The sequence below is a fragment of the Pogoniulus pusillus genome, chromosome 21 (assembly GCF_015220805.1).
Source record: "Pogoniulus pusillus isolate bPogPus1 chromosome 21, bPogPus1.pri, whole genome shotgun sequence".
In the NCBI taxonomy this organism is placed as follows: domain Eukaryota; kingdom Metazoa; phylum Chordata; class Aves; order Piciformes; family Lybiidae; genus Pogoniulus; species Pogoniulus pusillus.
In genome coordinates this window covers 20,202,065-20,219,193 of record NC_087284.1, presented here as the reverse complement: position 1 = coordinate 20,219,193, position 17,129 = coordinate 20,202,065, and the positions used below count along the sequence as shown (strand labels likewise).

General features: G+C 40.8%; 1 protein-coding gene across 1 annotated transcript in view; it reads right to left on the bottom strand.

Annotated features, from left to right (window-relative positions):
- CDH18 (cadherin 18) overlaps nucleotides 1-17,129 on the bottom strand; it is a 200,383-nt gene that overhangs the window by 158,583 nt on the left and 24,671 nt on the right. The window lies entirely within an intron of this gene.

The window sequence follows — 17,129 nt, the reverse complement described above, 5'->3', positions numbered from 1 at the left end:
TGGCAATGATGAGTTCAACTGGCCAAGGATCCCCTCTGGGTCTCTGTTGCAGCAATCATTCCTGTTCACAGCAGTTGCTAGTACGAGGCCATGCAGAGACCTTTTCTCTGTGGCTAGCTAGTTCCATCTATTGGCAATGATGAATTCAACTGGCCAAGGATCCTCTCTGGGTGTCTGCTCAAATGCTAAATTTCATTTAGAGATTAAATTTGTTAATATTCTGAGTTAATATCTGAGAAAAGGTCACTTGAAAGATGCTTTGAACTACATCAATTAAAAAAAAAAAAAACAAACCAAGGAACAGCACATTTGATTCGAGGTATTAATTCAGTGATGGCATAAAATGGCTGAGAGACAATTCCTTTTGAAAACTCCAGCCTAAGCTTACATTCCAGAAAGCAAACAATTAAAATTCAAACATAGAAATAAAGTCTGCAGCCTAAAACCAGCAATAAGCAAACTGGTTTTCATTTTCCAGAAAGACTGAGGTTTATGCAGCAACAGCAAGATGAAATAACCTACAGGAACTGGAAAGCCAAAATACTGAATTGACTTTCTTCAACACTGTCAGGAGCTGATTTTAATCTCTTCATTGTGCTGATAAAGAAAGGGTGGAAATGTCTATTGTTTCCCAGCCACAGCTTGGAAAACAAAGTAATTCAAGACTCTGAACTCAGTGATTTTTCTTCCTATCACAAATGATCTATAAGTTTCATTACTCTATGATTTTGATTCCTCAGGCAGAAATTCTGTTATATAAAATAAGTCTCCTGGAAATGGAAACAGAATCAGACATGCACAGAATTCCAAGCAAACAAAAACACCTCAACACAAAGCCTTAGTTCAGTTTATCTATTTAACTGCTGCCTGCCTGCCTGCACAGCTACTACCCACTGTTGCCTTGCCAGCAGGTGCTACATTCATTCAATTGGTTGATTCTTAAATGGAAATACTCTTCTTTTGAAAGGAAAGCAGTAAAAAAAAAAACCCAAATTTCTCACAGTGAAGAACCAAGCAATCCAAACACCTGCCTCTAGCAGCATAAGCCATTTTCTTTTCATTGGTGGCCACGCTGAAAGCTGGTTTTCATGTCGCTTACGTGTTTGTATTCTTGCTGCGCTGGAGGACAGGCATAAAGCACCTTCAGGATGGCCAAGGGATCAGGCCCAGACAGCATGGCTTTAGGAAGGGCAGGTCCTGTCTTACCAACCTGATCTCCTTTTATAGAATCAACCAGGTTGGAAGAGACCTCCAAGATCATCCAGTCCAACCTAGCACCCAGCCCTAGCCAGTCAACTAGCCCATGGCACTAAGTGCCTCATCCAGGCTTCTCTTGATCAGGTTACCTGCCTGATGAATGTGGGGAAGGCTGTGGATGTAGGCAAAATATTTTCATAATTGTATTTCAATGTTAACATCACAAAACAGTTCCAGAGGCTTACTTAGGTCTTTTAAGTTATAATTATTTGAGGCTGTGAATGAAATCCTTTGAAGTCTAATGAAGTAAACTTCCTTGGTATTACTTTTATTGAATAAAAATATAGATGAAAAGATTTTTGTTTGTTTGTTTGTGGGTTTGGGGATTTTTTGTTGTTGTTTTTTTGTTATTTTAAATTATTAAATTCAATAAAATGCAGTTATGTAAGGAAGACACTGCAATAATATTGTATTACTGTACTGTGAGTTAGGGCTAGGCTTAAGCTTGCCCCCAATCAAATGTCAGATGCTCTATTTAAGCCTGTTCCCCTCTCAAAGTAGAAAAAGGGAGTAAAAGATAAAGATTTATGAATTAGAAAACTAAAATTGCTTTAATGAAAACAATCACAACAAAATGAAATATATAAAACATCAGTATCAAACCCAAGCCCACTAATGGCAACTATATCAATGTCACTACTGATGGTGTGGGTGGGCGCTGGGGAAATCTCAAACTGGAGTCTGTGGCAGACAGAAACTTTATTTAGGAGCTGTAATCCCAGACTAAATTCAGGAACAGACTATGATTGAAGGCAGAATGGACAGAGTCCTTTGCAGACAGCAGCAACTGAAGAAGAAAGCTTGACCCTAACATTCTCTCAGCTTTATAGTGAATATGACATATGGAATGGAGTACCTTGCTGGTTAGATTAGGGTCAGCAGTTTTTGTCGTAGTATCCCCTAATAAGGGGATCCCATTGGCTGATGAACATACAAATCCCACCACATAATGTAATTCCAGCAACACATGGAGCAGCTCATCTAAGGAGTCCTCTCAGAAGTCCTTTATGATAGCACTGTAGAACCCCCAGCACTAGAGTCCTAGAGCATCCTTAATAGTAGTAGTTCTGGAAGCCCTTAACAGACAAAGTAGCTAACAAAAGTCCCTAAGAATCCCTAACCACCCAATCTATTCTATTGCTCAGAGTCAGTGTTTGAGTACTTTTCTTATCAATCATTTAACCAATAAAACCCAGCCACATATATAAACTAAAGCATGTCCCAGTAAAAGGTTACAGTAGGTAAGGAGAGTTGGCAATGCTTTTGTTTTGTTTGTTGCAGCATCAGAGTGGCTGGCTGGAGAATGGGCTGCCCAGGGAGGTGGTGGAGTCACCATCCCTGGAGGTGTTCAAGAAAAGCCTGAATGAGGCACTTGGTGCCATGGTCTAGTTGACTGGCTAGGGCTGGGTGCTAGGTTGGACTGGATGATCTTGGAGGTCTCTTCCAACCTGGTTGATTCCATGATTAAATGAAATTAATCACAGGACCTATGCCCTTCCAAGTTAGATAAATTAATGTTGAGCAGGGAGTAGATCTCTCCAAAACTTATTAATTACAGAGAGATATTTGGTAGATTTATCTGTTGAGCTTTTAATTAAGTGTAAATATTAAATTCATCAAATTTTAATTTAATGTTCACTAAGTAATCCATTTTGGTAATTTACAACATTATGACACAATGAATAGAGTGACAAACTCATAAAAAGAATAAAGAATGTTAACATGATGTGGTATTTGGAAAATAAAACATCTGTCTTCCAATACTTGTCCTTTGATTTTTCATTCTTTCAACACATTGTATTGAAATCTCACTCCTAGGTTTTCTGCTGTGACCATCAAGCTGTTAGCCACAGAGCAAAACCCAGTTAGTTCTCTTAAGACTAACATCTTTTGCATCATTATAAGGCTTTCATAAGGAATAAGTACCATCAGGGTCTGTTTTAGTGGGTATTTTTCATGCTGTTTATAAGATTGTTGTTCTATTAAAAGATCAAAGAAGCAACAACCATGTAGTATCATGTAAGATACTGTCTAATTCACCCAGTACTAACATCAGTTCTAACACTTACTTCCATCATTGCCATTAAATCTGGGTGTAAAATGCCACATAGGAAAGGTTATTAATGCATATAATACTGTGAAAAGATAATCCAGGAAGCTTTCAAAAGGAAATGGTTGGGAGGTGCATCCAACAAATGTATCTAGTTCTACAGCTGAATTCTCTTCCAAACACAAATGATGCATGAGTTTGTCACTGTCTACACAAGGATTGGCAGAGGCTTTTTGTTGTTGTTGTTGTTATCATTTGTGTACACAGTTTCATATAAATAGAATCATAGACTCATAGAATCAACAAGGTTGGAAGAGACCTCCAAGATCATCCAGTCCAACCTAGCACCCAGCCCTGTCCAATCAACCAGATCATGGCACTAAGTGCCTCATCCAGGCTTTGCCTGAACACCTCCAGGGACAACGACTCCACCACCTCTCTGGGTAGCCCATTCCAATGCCAATCACTCTCTCTGCCAACAACTTCCTCCTAACATCCAGCCTAGACCAGCCCTGGCACAATTTAAGACTACTTATAGTATGAACTTTCCAGAAGAAAGCTAAAGTTACTTTCACATCTTTCATAGTTGGATAGAAACCCAACACCATTTTTTCCCCTTCATGAATGAGGTTTTTATATCTAAATGAAACAATCACATTCAAGCCCAAGTGAAAATGACAATGCTTAATGGCATCTGTTTATTTCAATCTGTAAATTAACTTTGGAAATTTTAAGTAAAAGCATATTTGGGCTTGACTGGGGATTATCCAATAGTGATCATTAGACAGTAACTGAGTATTGCATTAAGGCTTGAAACAGCCACAAGGGACACAGAAAAAGCAAAAGTTCTGCAGAGATAACAGGTAATTTGTAGAAATGTGTATCCATTTAGATTCCCTTAGAAGTTCCCCAGTTGATAGTCAAACTGTTGAGTTTAAAAAAACACCACTTAAATTGAAAGATGAAAGTAAATAATGATAAGCTGATGGATCAAAGTGTTGTCTTTAGTCAGTTCTGCTTTTGATCCTTGTTATGCTTTACAGATCTTGCTGAGCAGCAAAAAAAAGCTGTCTCATTTATTTGCTGAAAGACAACACAAAAATACATTCCCCTAGAATGTTGAATGAATCTTTCCAAAGCTAAACAAGATTAACTAACCTATGTCCAAAAGTAATTAAATTATAAAATATGCAGAGATTTTGCTGATTTTTTCTTATCTCTGGGAAAAGGCACAAATAAGCTTTGACACAGGACTGAGTCAAGAAAAACTAAGTGCCTGCTATGTATAATAAATGCACATATTAACAAGGAACAGATACGTTGGAATACTTTTTTAATGCTGAGCACACCATTACCAGAGAAGCCCACAAAATAATGATAGCTCTTTAAATCAGGAGAAAAGGGAAACCATAATATCATTTCCTTGCAGAGGAGCTCACCCACTTGTTGTTTTTATTTGAAACATTTTGGGTTAAAAATCAAAACGTCTGTACTCAGTTGCAAAGTGGCTTAGAGAAAAACATGAGCACAAAGCACTAAAATAATCAGCGTAGCAAAAGACAACCTGTACGTGATGGCTTGGGTGTTTCTCGCCCTCCCCACACTTTGGAAATCACCCAGACTAGACTCAGCTGGCTCTGGAAATATGAATGAAGCTTATATTTACAGCTAGCACAATATACAAGCAGATATTTACAGTATATACAGTTATAGACAGAAATAGACAAGGTAAAAGGTAATACAGAAACACAGCAGCCCTCCCAGAAACCTGAGTCCCCAGGAGGGGCTCCCAACTGCCCCTTCACCTTCCTTCCACTACCCTCTCAACCTTACCCCAGTCCCAAGGAAGAATGGAGGTTTGGCCAGGGGATTAGGAAGCAAAGTGGATTAGACCAAAATGGAGGGTGAGGTTAGAGATGCAGCTCAGCCAGCAGCAGAAGTGCCGAGTGTGTTATTTGTGTTTTGCTTTTTGCTCTTATACATCTCAGCAAGTCTATGAGGAAAGTAGACATCACCACTGTTTTCCTCCACAGCCTGTAATCTAGTTCTTCTCACCAAAACATTCTAGCTAGCTTCAAACTAGCACAGTGAGGTCAGAGAGAGATGCAGCTTGGAACTCTCCAGCAAGAGAAGTAGGTTATTTATGTATTGATTTCTGTTTTTTTACATCTCAGCAAGCCTATGAGTGAAGCAGACATCACCATTGTTTCCCTTTCACAGACTGTAATCTAGCTCTTCTCACCAAAACATTCTAGCTAGGCTCAAGCTAGCACACTGTAAAAGACTAAAACCAGCACTTTGTGTTTCAAAAATGCAATTTTTTCAATGTGTACTGATGGTATTGCAATGGGTTTCTATTGTGAATAGGTTTGTGCTTATTTTCATCCCACAGTTTCACAAGTACTTGGAAGTCAAGAAGAAAAGGAATCACTGGAGAACACCAGAGCCAGTAGGCATACAGTACTGTCACCCAGAGAAAATAAGTTGACAGGACTGACACAGGAGATCCCAGAACAGCATTGTACACATTTCAATAGAAAAAGGGACTCGAGATTAAACCAAACAGACATCCCCCACTGCACTTGGCAGTTTTGGAAGAGGTTTAAAATAAGGCTAAGATCTAATTTACCCTCACTTCTGTCAAAACAGAATCCAATCAACTAAGTTGCCTGCATTTCCACCAACTCGTTGCCAATTCAACTTACATAGTGGATGGGGGTCAAAGAAATCCCTTCTCTGTGCAAGGCAGGACATTTTGGTTGTTTAGCCTGGAGAAATGAAGGTTTTCAGGACACCTTTTTGTAGCTTTTCAATATGTGAAGGGGGTTCATAATAAAGATGGGAACAGCCTTTTCACTAGGACCTGTAGCTATAGGGTAAGGGGTTATGGTTGATACAGAGTAGGTGTATGGAAGAAACTTTGCAGTGAGAGTGGTAAGACACTCAAGGGCAGGTTGGATGGGACTCTGAGCAACCTAATCTAGTTGAAAGTGTTGCCTCTTTCTACAGGGGGGCTGGATGTTAGGAGGAAGTTCTTCACGGAGTGATTGGCATTGGAATGGGCTGCCTAGGGAGGTGGTGGAGTTGCCATCCCTGGAGGTGTTCAAGAGAAGCCTGGATGAGGTATTTAGTACCATGGTCTGGTTGACTGGCTAGGGCTGGGTGCTAGGTTGGACTGGATGATCTTGGAGGTCTCTTCCAAGCTGGTTGATTCTATGATTCTATGAAATGAACAAGGAATTATTTAAAGGAAAGACTCTTCTGATGAACACTTCAGCTATATAGAAGTTATTTTATTTCAGTTATACTGCTTTCATTATTTTTTGGCTATAACACTTGACTGAAATCTTAAAGTGGCTATTTCTAAATGGCACTTTTTGTCTCCTATTTTTGCTGAATTTCAATGAATTACAACATAAGTAAATTAAACTTGTCTAATGTTACTGAGTAGACAATGTAACCTGTTTACCTCCTCAGAAAATTAACTGAATTGCAGCATCCATTCCACTGAAAATAATTACCATTTTCAGCAGAGGCTAAACATGGAGGAAATACAAAGTGATGAATGTAGCATATTTGTGATACAACAATGTAATTACTTTACTTAGCAAAACATTACAAGATTTACTTTTTCCTCCTGAATTAGATGTCCAAATGAAGTCATATTTTACTCTAAGTACATCATTAATTTTGATGATTATTTTCTTTGTTGAATTCTTGCAATACTCTTATTTGACTTTACATGTTGGGTAGAGCTTTCTACTTTAATATCACAGTTGTAATAAATCTTAAAGGCCAGCTGCAACCTAGAAATAATTAAGAATCCTGAATGCATTATCCTTCTCATAGACCATAGAGCTCAACATTAGCTTATTTGAGTTATGAACAGCTAAGCATACCCAGATTCTGACTATGTGTGATGATTTGGGTGTTACACACACACACACACACACACACACACACACACACCCCACTTAATAAAATCACCCAGACTGGACTCAGTCAATCTGGAAATTGAAGCATGAAGCTGTATTTATAGCTTACCACAATATATAAGCAGATATTTACAATATACACAGAAATATACAAGTTAGAATGGTAATAGAGAAGCACAACAGCCTTCCCAAAAAACAGAGTCCCCAGGAGGGGCTCCCAATGACCATTCCAACTCTACCTTACCCCAGACTTTGTTTAAGGTAGTTTGGAGGGTCGGCCAGTGGGGTTAGGAAGCAGATGGATTAGTCACACAGACAGCAGGTTAGGTTAGAGAGAAGTGCAGCCCCAAAGACAGAGAGTAACTCTGTTATCTATGTTCATGCTCTTGTTCTTATACACCTCAGCAAGCCTATGAGTGAAGCAGACATCACCAGTTTTCCTTTTCACAGCCTATAATCTAATTCTTCTCACCAAAACGTTTTAGCTACCTTCAAACTAACACACTATGTTACTTTGACAGCTCCCTACAACAAGTTGAGTCCAGATAATTAAAAAATCATCACAATAAATGGAAGGACCTTAGCTTCATTTTCTAGCACAGCAGATATTTTGAGAACAAATCCCTCTCTTCCCTTGGATAACAGTAATTATGGAGTATGAAAACAAGAAAGGGATATAAAAAAATGAGAATAAAAAACAATAGGAAAGACTGAGTTTTTGTATCTAAGATCACCCTCAGAGGCACTCTTTTGGATTACTACTAAAACTTCCCTGAGCTCTGTGGACATTAAGAAAACCCAGGATTTATAAAGTGAGTGCAAACTTCATATTTCAAATTAAGTCTATTTAAACCTGGTGAATTAGACCCATTCAGAGATTGTATTAATGGCATTTTAATTATTAAATTAAGTATTAAGACATTTATAAATATATATTTCTTCACTTCCTATCCTAGCATCTTGAAAAGCTTCATATGTGGTAAGTCACTCAATCTTACATGAGTAAGGAGGAAGAAGGACATCTCTAAGTGAGTTCAACAGAACAGAGTACCTGATAGCAACAGCACTTTCAAATACAATCCAGAGCTCTCTGGAAGAAAGAGAATGAGCAGCAAATTCTCACCTCTGTGCCTTTCATCTTTTCTGTTGAGGAAGGAAGGTGCATACACACATCTGTGCTCATTTTGGGAAGGAAACTTGCTGTCTGCTCAACACACTAAACTTTGTAGACATATTCAGTCTTACAGCAGCACCAAGCTCTTGACAACTCTATCACCTCCAACTGTTGGAAGGTAGGAGAGCCCTGCAGAGGGACCTGGACAGGCTGGATGGGTGGACAGAGGCCAATGGGATGAGATTTAACAAGGCCAAGTGCAGGGTTCTGCACTTTGGCCACAACAACCCCAGGCAGTGCTACAGACTGGGGACAGAGTGGCTGGAGAGCAGCAGGCTGGGGACAGAGTGGCTAAGAGCAGCCAGGAAGAAAGGGCCCTGGGGATACTGGTAGATAGTAGCTGAAGATGAGCCAGCAGTGTGCACAGGTGGCCACTGAGGGGTGGGGGGTGTTGGGGAGTTGTGAGAGTAGCAGAGTGGGAACTCAGCTACCATCTGAGTCTAAACTTCAATGGTTGCTGTGAAAGCAAAGGGAAAAGAGCATGTCTCCTCTTATTTGAGTGATATGAGCTGCAGAGCTGAAGAAATGAGAATGAAGAAAGATCATTCTGCCTATAGAGAATCCAGACACAGTAATACTGAGTTTTTAGAGAAGACTTCCTACCCTATAATTTACAATACTGAATGTAAGAATGGGAAAGAATCAAAAAAAGAAGGAGGCAATTTCAGTATAAACAATAAATTGAGTTAGTTTTAAGTTTCTCTTGAAATTGTAGTATTTGTAGAAGCCCATATTTTGTGTTAAAAAGTCCACACCACTATGTTACCAGATTCTATCACTATACTGAGGACTCCTATTTATGCTTATACTGCATTTGTCTCTAACCAAACAGACAAACTGCAAAAAAAAAACCAAACAAACCAACAGAATATTTTTTTTAAAGAAGAAAAGGAGATCTTGAATCATCCCAAAATTATTGAGAGGAAACTAGGACTTATTGAGAGTGCAGCTACACAGTCTTCTGCAACACAGGTGGGAAAAGCAGCTGGAGTCTAGAACAGTAGACTCAGGTTTCCATGGTGATTTTGGCTGAGATAGAGTTAATTTTCTTCACAGCAATATGGTCCTGTGTTTTGAATTTGTGCTGAAAAAAAAAGTGTTGGTAACACAGGGATGTTTTCGTTATTGCTGATTAGTGCTTACATGGAGTCAAGTCCTTTTCTGCCTCTCACATCACATCAGCTTGTAGGCTGGGGGTACCCAAGATATTGGGAGGGGAAACAATTGAGACAGCTGACCCAAGCTGATTAGAAGGATATCCCATATCATGGGGAACAAAGTCATGGGTAAATGGTCACATGGTGACTTCAGCACAGCCCATCCTGCACTTCTGACTGCCTCATATGATTCTATGATTCTATTTTGCTCCCTTTTCAACAGCAGATAGAATCATAGAATCAACCAGGTTGGAAGAGACCTCCAAGATCCTCCAGTCCAACCTAGCACCCAGCCCTATCCAGTCAACTAGACCATGGCACTGAGTGCCTCATTCAGTCTTCTTGAACACCTCTTGTGGCACCCGGTGTGGGGCTTGATAAGGTTCAAGATAACGAAGTTTGATTAGAATGTGCTAGATCAAATGTATAGCTGTTGCTGCTGTTTAGCTATTAACTGGCAGGCTTCTGTGCTTGCCTTACTACTATATACTAACAGTTCAATGCTCTTTAGTGGCTGCTTTTGCTGCATTATGTGCTGCTGTGCTGGTTATCGTCTCACTGTGTTCTGCCTGGAAGCATTTTGATAACAGAAATGGACATGTGTCTGGGCTGGAGGGCATTGTTTTTGTTTCTGTGCTGCTGTGCTGGACAGGTTGGAAATCCAGTGTGAATTCAAGTTGAAGGGATTGTCTAAAAGAGGCAGGGGAATCTTTGGCAGCAGGCTGGCCAACTTGGTGAGGCAGACTTTAAAATGAAAGGCTTGTGGGGAGTGATCCAAAATGGCAATGCTTATGCCACCATCATCATTATGACCAATCAGGGCAAAAAAAGGCCAGGCAGAGTAGTGAAAAATGTGCTGCAGCTGTCTCCCTAAATGGAAATCACAAGACCAGCCACCTGAAGTGTGTGTATATTAACACACACAGTCCAGAAAACAAAAAGGAGCTGGAGCTCAATGCCCAATTGGAAAGTTAGGATATCAGAGGAATAACCAAAACTTGGTGAAACAACTCACATGACACATTGAAGGGCTAAAGGCCATTCAATAAAGACAGGCAGAGTAGACCTCCCCCGGCTCTACTTGAGACTGTGTCCCCTTGTTCTATTGCTGCTTGTCTGGGAGAAGAGCCCAACCCCCACCTGGCTACAACCTCCCTTCAGGTAGTTGTATGAATGAACTCTGCCCTGAGCCTCCTCTTCTCCATGCTGCACAGCTCCAGCTCCCTCAGCCTCTCCTCATAGGGTTTGGAGACTCCCTTTTTCAAGGAATCACATGGAAAAGACAGAGACAAAGGCTAATGGATATGAGTTGCTCCTGAGGATACTCTGATTGGCCTGCAGAAGAAACTCTTTTATCATGAGAACACTTAGACATTGGAATAATCTCCCAAGGAAGGAAGTGAATTCCCCTACATTACATCCATGATATGGGAAAAGGGCTAGAGAACATAGAGTGTAGAAACCTAGTTAAATAATTCACTATGTGAGCACTGATATTAAGCCTCATCAATCAGATAAACATACAGGAAGGGGAGTTAAGCTTGAGAGGGTCTTGAAACGCTCTCATGGAGAAGAAGAACACTGTATTCAAAGATGAGAACATTGGAGACTCCAGCCAAGAATGTGACCCACAACTGATGCCAGGTGGACAAAAGGAAGACGTTGGCCTTCCTCCCAAGGACTCCAAAAGGCGACCACCAGTTGGCAATGAGCATGCGTGAAGAGGAGAGACATTATGGAAATGAGTTCCAGGAACTGATTGTAAAACCTCCACCTATTCCCAGAACTAATTGTAATAACCCTACCCCTGTACTGAATATGTATGATTTTGTAGCATAAATATTCTACCTGAGCAAGGTGAAGGTGTGCAAGGACTTTGGAGGATGACCTCCCCTTGTCACCCAGTGCTGATTGTCATTCCTACTCTGCGTGTTGTAAGGTCTCATCTTCTGGAAGTCAATTATGCCACATATTCTCTTAGACAAACTGATTAAAATTCACCTTAAACTGGAAACGTTTTGTTTATATTATTGTTCTAAAAAACATAAGAAAAGCCTGGATGAGGCACTTAATGCCATGGTCTGATTGACTGGATAGGGCTGGGTGATAGGTTGGAGTGGATGATCTAGGAGGTCTCTTCCAACCTGGTTGATCCTATGATTCTATAAGAAACATAAATGAATGATATACACCATGTCACAGAGCAAAAATGTGTACAATAAAAAGAAAAACAACAAGATGCATATAAGCAAATATGAACTTTTGCAGCAGACTTTGACCTGTAGCCACCTCCAAGGTCACTATGGCAGATGACCTACTTTGCCCCTCCTTCTAACAAATATTTCATTATAATCCATCCTAATAACAGCAGAAATGAAAAGAAGAAAACTTTAAAAATTAGTTGATTGAAACTGCAATCTCTTGAACTCAGCTCTGGAGATCTTCAATGGAAAGAAGAATTCCTCTGTCATCTCTCTACCTGCTTTCATCTACTCTCCGGGGTTCTTCCTGCTGTGAACACCCTAAAGGCTATTTCTCCTCTGAGTATGTAGATCTCTTTGTAAGATGCCATTTTAAGCACTTAACATTCTGTGCACTTGAGTGCACTTATCATTTGCTCTTTGCTGCATCTATAAATACCGTCCAGAGAATGTCAGTGTCTAGATGCTTTATCCACACATATGCTATGGGATCGGGAGCATTATCAACATTTATCAACATAACATTTGGAGTTTTCACTCTGCTTTCCTTTGGAAAACAAGAACTGCCACAAATGTTTTTCTCTGGACAAAGTGGCATTTAATTATTCAAATGACTTCAGGCTACAATAGTTGTACGTTGTCAATTTCATTAAATTGATGTTGAATGCTGGTGAGACCTTTACCAGACTTGAATTTACTGCTTAAGAAAAGAATTTGTCAGTAAATAGAACAAAGTTAAAAAGTAGATATGGATAAATTATTAAAACCCAGCGAAAATATGCATAGCTTGTGTGCTAGTTTGAAGCTAACTAGAATGTTTTGGTGAGAAGAACTAGATTACAGGCTGTGAAAGGAAAACAATGGTGATGTCTGCTTCACTCATAGGCTTGCTGAGATGTATAAGAACAAGAATCAATGCATAGATAAGGCGCAGCTACTCCTGCTGGGGAGCTATGAGCTGCATCTCTCCCTCTAACCTCACTCTCCATTTCTCTGATTAATCCACTTTGCTTCCTAACCCCCTGGCTGAACCTCCATTCTTCCTTGGGATTGGGGTAAAGTTGAGAGGAGGTAGGGGGAAGAAGTTGGAAGGGCAGTTGGGAGCCCCTCCTGGGGTCTCAGGTTTCTGGGAGGGCTGTTGTGTTTCTGTATTACTTTTTACCTTGTCTATTTTGTCTATATCTGTATATACTGTAAATATCTGCTTGTGTATTGTGCTAGCTGTAAATATAAGCTTCATTCAATTTCCAGAGCTGGCTGAGTCAAGTCTGGGTGATTCCCAAAGTGTGGTGAGGAGGGTAACACCCAAACCATCACAGCTTGTTAAACTAACAAAGTTTCATTTGAAGCTGAACAACTCTGCTGTAGTCCAGGCTACATATTGTATCATGCAATCAGATGTAAATGACTTTATTTTTTTTAAGGGTGCCTTGTTCTTAGTTTTCTTAATTTCAAAATTATAACATATAAAAATATGATGGACCATGTATAAAAATAGGATGGAGCAACTCGACATAGGATCATTTATGAGACCTTTCCAGAGGAAGCGTTTTCTGTAGGGGAGAGTAGGAGGAAAGGGACCTGGGGGTACTGGTGGATAGTAGCTGAAGATGAGCCAGCAGTGTGCCCAGGTGGCCAAAAGAGCCAATGGCATCCTGGCCTGGATCAGGATCAGCGTGGCCAGTAGGACAATGGAGGTTATCCTTCCCCTGTACTCAACACCGGTAAGGCCACACCTTGAGGACTGTGTCCAGTTCTGGGCTCCTCAATTCAAGAGAGATGTTGAGGTGCTGGAACATGTCCAGAGAAGGGCAACAAAGCTGGTGAGGGTCCTGGAACACAAACCCTATGAGGAGAGGCTGAGGGAGCTGGGGGTGTGCAGCCTGCAGAAGAGGAGGCTCAGGGGGGACCTCATTGCTGTCTATAACTACCTGAAGGGAGGCTGTAGCCAGGTGGGGGTTGGTCTCTTCTGCCAGGCAACCAGCAACAGAACAAGGGGACACAGTCTCAAGCTGTGCTTGGGAAAGTATAGGCTGGATGTTAGGAGGAAGTTCTTGACAGAGAGAGTGATTGGCATTGGAATGGGCTGCCCCTGGAGGTGGTGGAGTCACCATCCCTGGAGGTGTTCAAGCAAAGCCTGGATGAGGCACTTAGTGCCATGGTCTGGTTGACTGGCTAGGGCTGGGTGCTAGGTTGGACTGGATGATCTTGGAGGTCTCTTCCAACCTGGTTGATTCTATGAAAATCATTTCAAAATGTATATATGCTGCATACAGGAGAAGGAAAGAAATTTGAAAATTAAGTCAGAGATTCTCTGTTCTATGTTGTGATGGTTTGGGTGCTACCCACCCCCACACACTTAGGAAAATCACCCAGACTAAGCTCTGTCTATCTGGAAATTGAATGAAGCTTTATATTTACAGTTAGCACAATATACAAGCAGATATTTGCCAGCTATACAGCTATGGACAGGAATATACAAGTTAAAAAGTAATACAGAAACACAACAGCCCTCCCAGAAACCTGAGTCCCCAGGAGGGGCTCTCAATTACCCTTCCACCTTCTCCCCAGCGCTCTACCTTACCCCAGACTTTGCCTACGCTTAAGGTAGTTTGGAGGGTTGGCCAAGGGGGATTAGGAAGCAGATAGATTAGTCAGGCAGGTGAGGGAGCAGTGCAGCCCAAAAAACCCAGAGAGCAACTCCCTTATGTATGTTTATGTTCCTGTTCTTATACATCTCAGCAAGCCTATGAGGGAAGTAGACATCACCACTGTTTCCTTTTCACAGCCTGTAATCTAATTCTTCTCACCAAAACATTCTAGCTAGCTTCAAACTAGCAGATATATCCTGTTTGAAATGAAATGGCTATGGAATTTCAATGAAATTACTGTGTACCTGAAATCACATCCCTTCTACAATTGAAGAAGTTTTCCAGGTAACTCTGCAAAACTCAAATGAAAATCATGTTTTTCAATACTGACATTCTCAAAAGTTCTGAAAAGCCCTAAATTCCCTCAATTAAATTATTTATGTACAAGGCTTTAACATCTTCACTCAGATGAAAGTACCCTGTGCCTAGAGGCCTGTCTTCTGAAGTCAGTTAGTCTCTGGTGAGTCTTTGTACCAGACCCAAAAACATAATGGTTTTAATCAAACATTCTGCCCAGTGGAATGTCTGCAGAAGTTTCTTTAATCCCAAACAAAACTAGTCTGCACTACGAAAGAGGCTTCCAAAACATGCCTCTCACAGGCTACCTTTTCACAGTAATATCCTTCTGGCAGGGACCAATAAGTTTTTTATTTGGGGCTCAGTATTGATACTTGACTGTTTACAAGGAATACCTGATGAAGCAATGAGATTTTCAGTTTCCCAAACAGTGACATTCTCAGCAGCATAAAGAAGAGTGAAGATCAATAATACTGAATACCTAATGCAACAGCTGCCATTGCCTTCTGTGCTAGTTTGAGCCTAGCTGGGGTATTTTGGTGAGAAGAATTAGATTACAGGCTGTGAAATGGAAACAATGGTGATGTCTGCTTCACTCGTAGGCTTGCTGAGATGTGTAAGAACAGGAACATAAATATAGGTAACACAGTTGCTCTTTCTGGCTCTGGCTGTCTCACTTCTTTCCCTATCTGCTGTCTGTGTGACTAATCCATCTGCTTCTGAACTCCCCTGGCCAATTCTCCAAGCTCAGCTTGAACATAATGCAAAGCCTTGGATAAGGTAGAGGGGTGGAAGGGAGGTGGAAGAGACCCCCTCCTGAGGACTCTGGTCTCTGGGAGGGCTGTTGTGTTTCTGTATTGCTTTTTTTACTTGTATATTTCTGTCTATAGCTGTATAGCCTCTCCTCATAGGGTCTGTGTTCCAGGCCCTTGACCAGCCTTGTTGCCCTTCTCTGGACACCTTCCAGCACCTCAACATCCCTCTTGAACTGAGTGGCCCAGAACTGGACACAGTACTTCAATTTCCAGATCAACTGAGCTTAGTCTGGGTAATTTTCTTAAGTGTAGGGAGGCAGGTAACACCCAAACCACCACAACTATATCTATCCACTGTAAAAATATCTTCACAAGTGAACAAATGACCCTTTACTAAGCTTTGGCACGATTTTATATTAATAACTAATTATAATTGTTACTAATATCTGCCTTATGAAAATAAATTTATAACAGTGAAACTGGCTAAATATAGATATCTAATGACATCTAAAAGGAGCAGTCAGATGTAAAACTGGATTCTACCTTGGAACTTTCTGAAGTAGCCTTCTGGACATGGTTAAACAACACAGAACATCTAACATGATATGAAGGCTGCTGAATCCCACTCAATTCCAGTGTGATACTCTGAAGCTCGATTTGTGTACAGTCAGCTAAACATGAAAATCTTTCATTAGCATGCATCAGTTGAGAGCTATGCCAATTATGCTAATGAAATCACTAGAAGAGAATCTGTCTTTTTCAGAGCGTGACTTTAGAAGGTGAAGTATCCCAGACTGTCTAGAGGGGATTCAGAAATGACAGTGAAATTCTTGGAACAGAAGAACTGCCTGAATTTGGTTTTATTTCATTTTAGTTCATTTTATTTTAAAGGGGTAACATAGCAAGCACAGTTTCACAAACTCATCTTTCCTTGGTCACTGCAATGGGTAATTCACTGAGTGCCACAATCAGCTCTACACTATCTGAACAACCTGATGCAGCGAATTTTGCATGACTAATGTGACACACAAGGAAAAACCAGAGATAGCCACTTGAGACAGAGAAATGACAGAATTTGCAAGACAAATAAACACAGGAGTGCAAATAGGCAAGATATGCTGCCAAACACTTGAGGAAGGACTGACACGAGTAAAACCAGGATAGGTTTTACTCAGGCACACTCAGGCACAGGAAGCAGGTGAGATCTCCTTTGGAAGGGGAACATGAGAATCAGGATGAAAAAAGTCAGATGGAAAGAGGATGAGGAAAGAAGACAATAAGCTGGCTTGAGTTGAAATGTTTCAAAAACCTCTCAGTCCTGCTTAGCTTGACTAACCCCACAAAGCACTACAGCATTAGAATCATAGAATCCTAGAATCAACCAGCTTGGAAGAGACCTTCAAGATCATCCACTCCAACCTAGCACCCAGCTCTATCCAGTCAACTAGACCATGGCACTAAGTGCCTCAGCCAGGCTTTTCTTCAACACCTCCAGGGACGGTGACTCCACCACCTCCCTGGGCAGCCCATTCCAATGCCAATCACTCTCTCTGCCAACAACTTCCTCCTAACATCCAGCCTAGACTTCCCCTGGCACAACTTGAGACTGTATCCCCTTCTTCTGTTGCTGGTTGCTTGGGAGAAGAGACCAA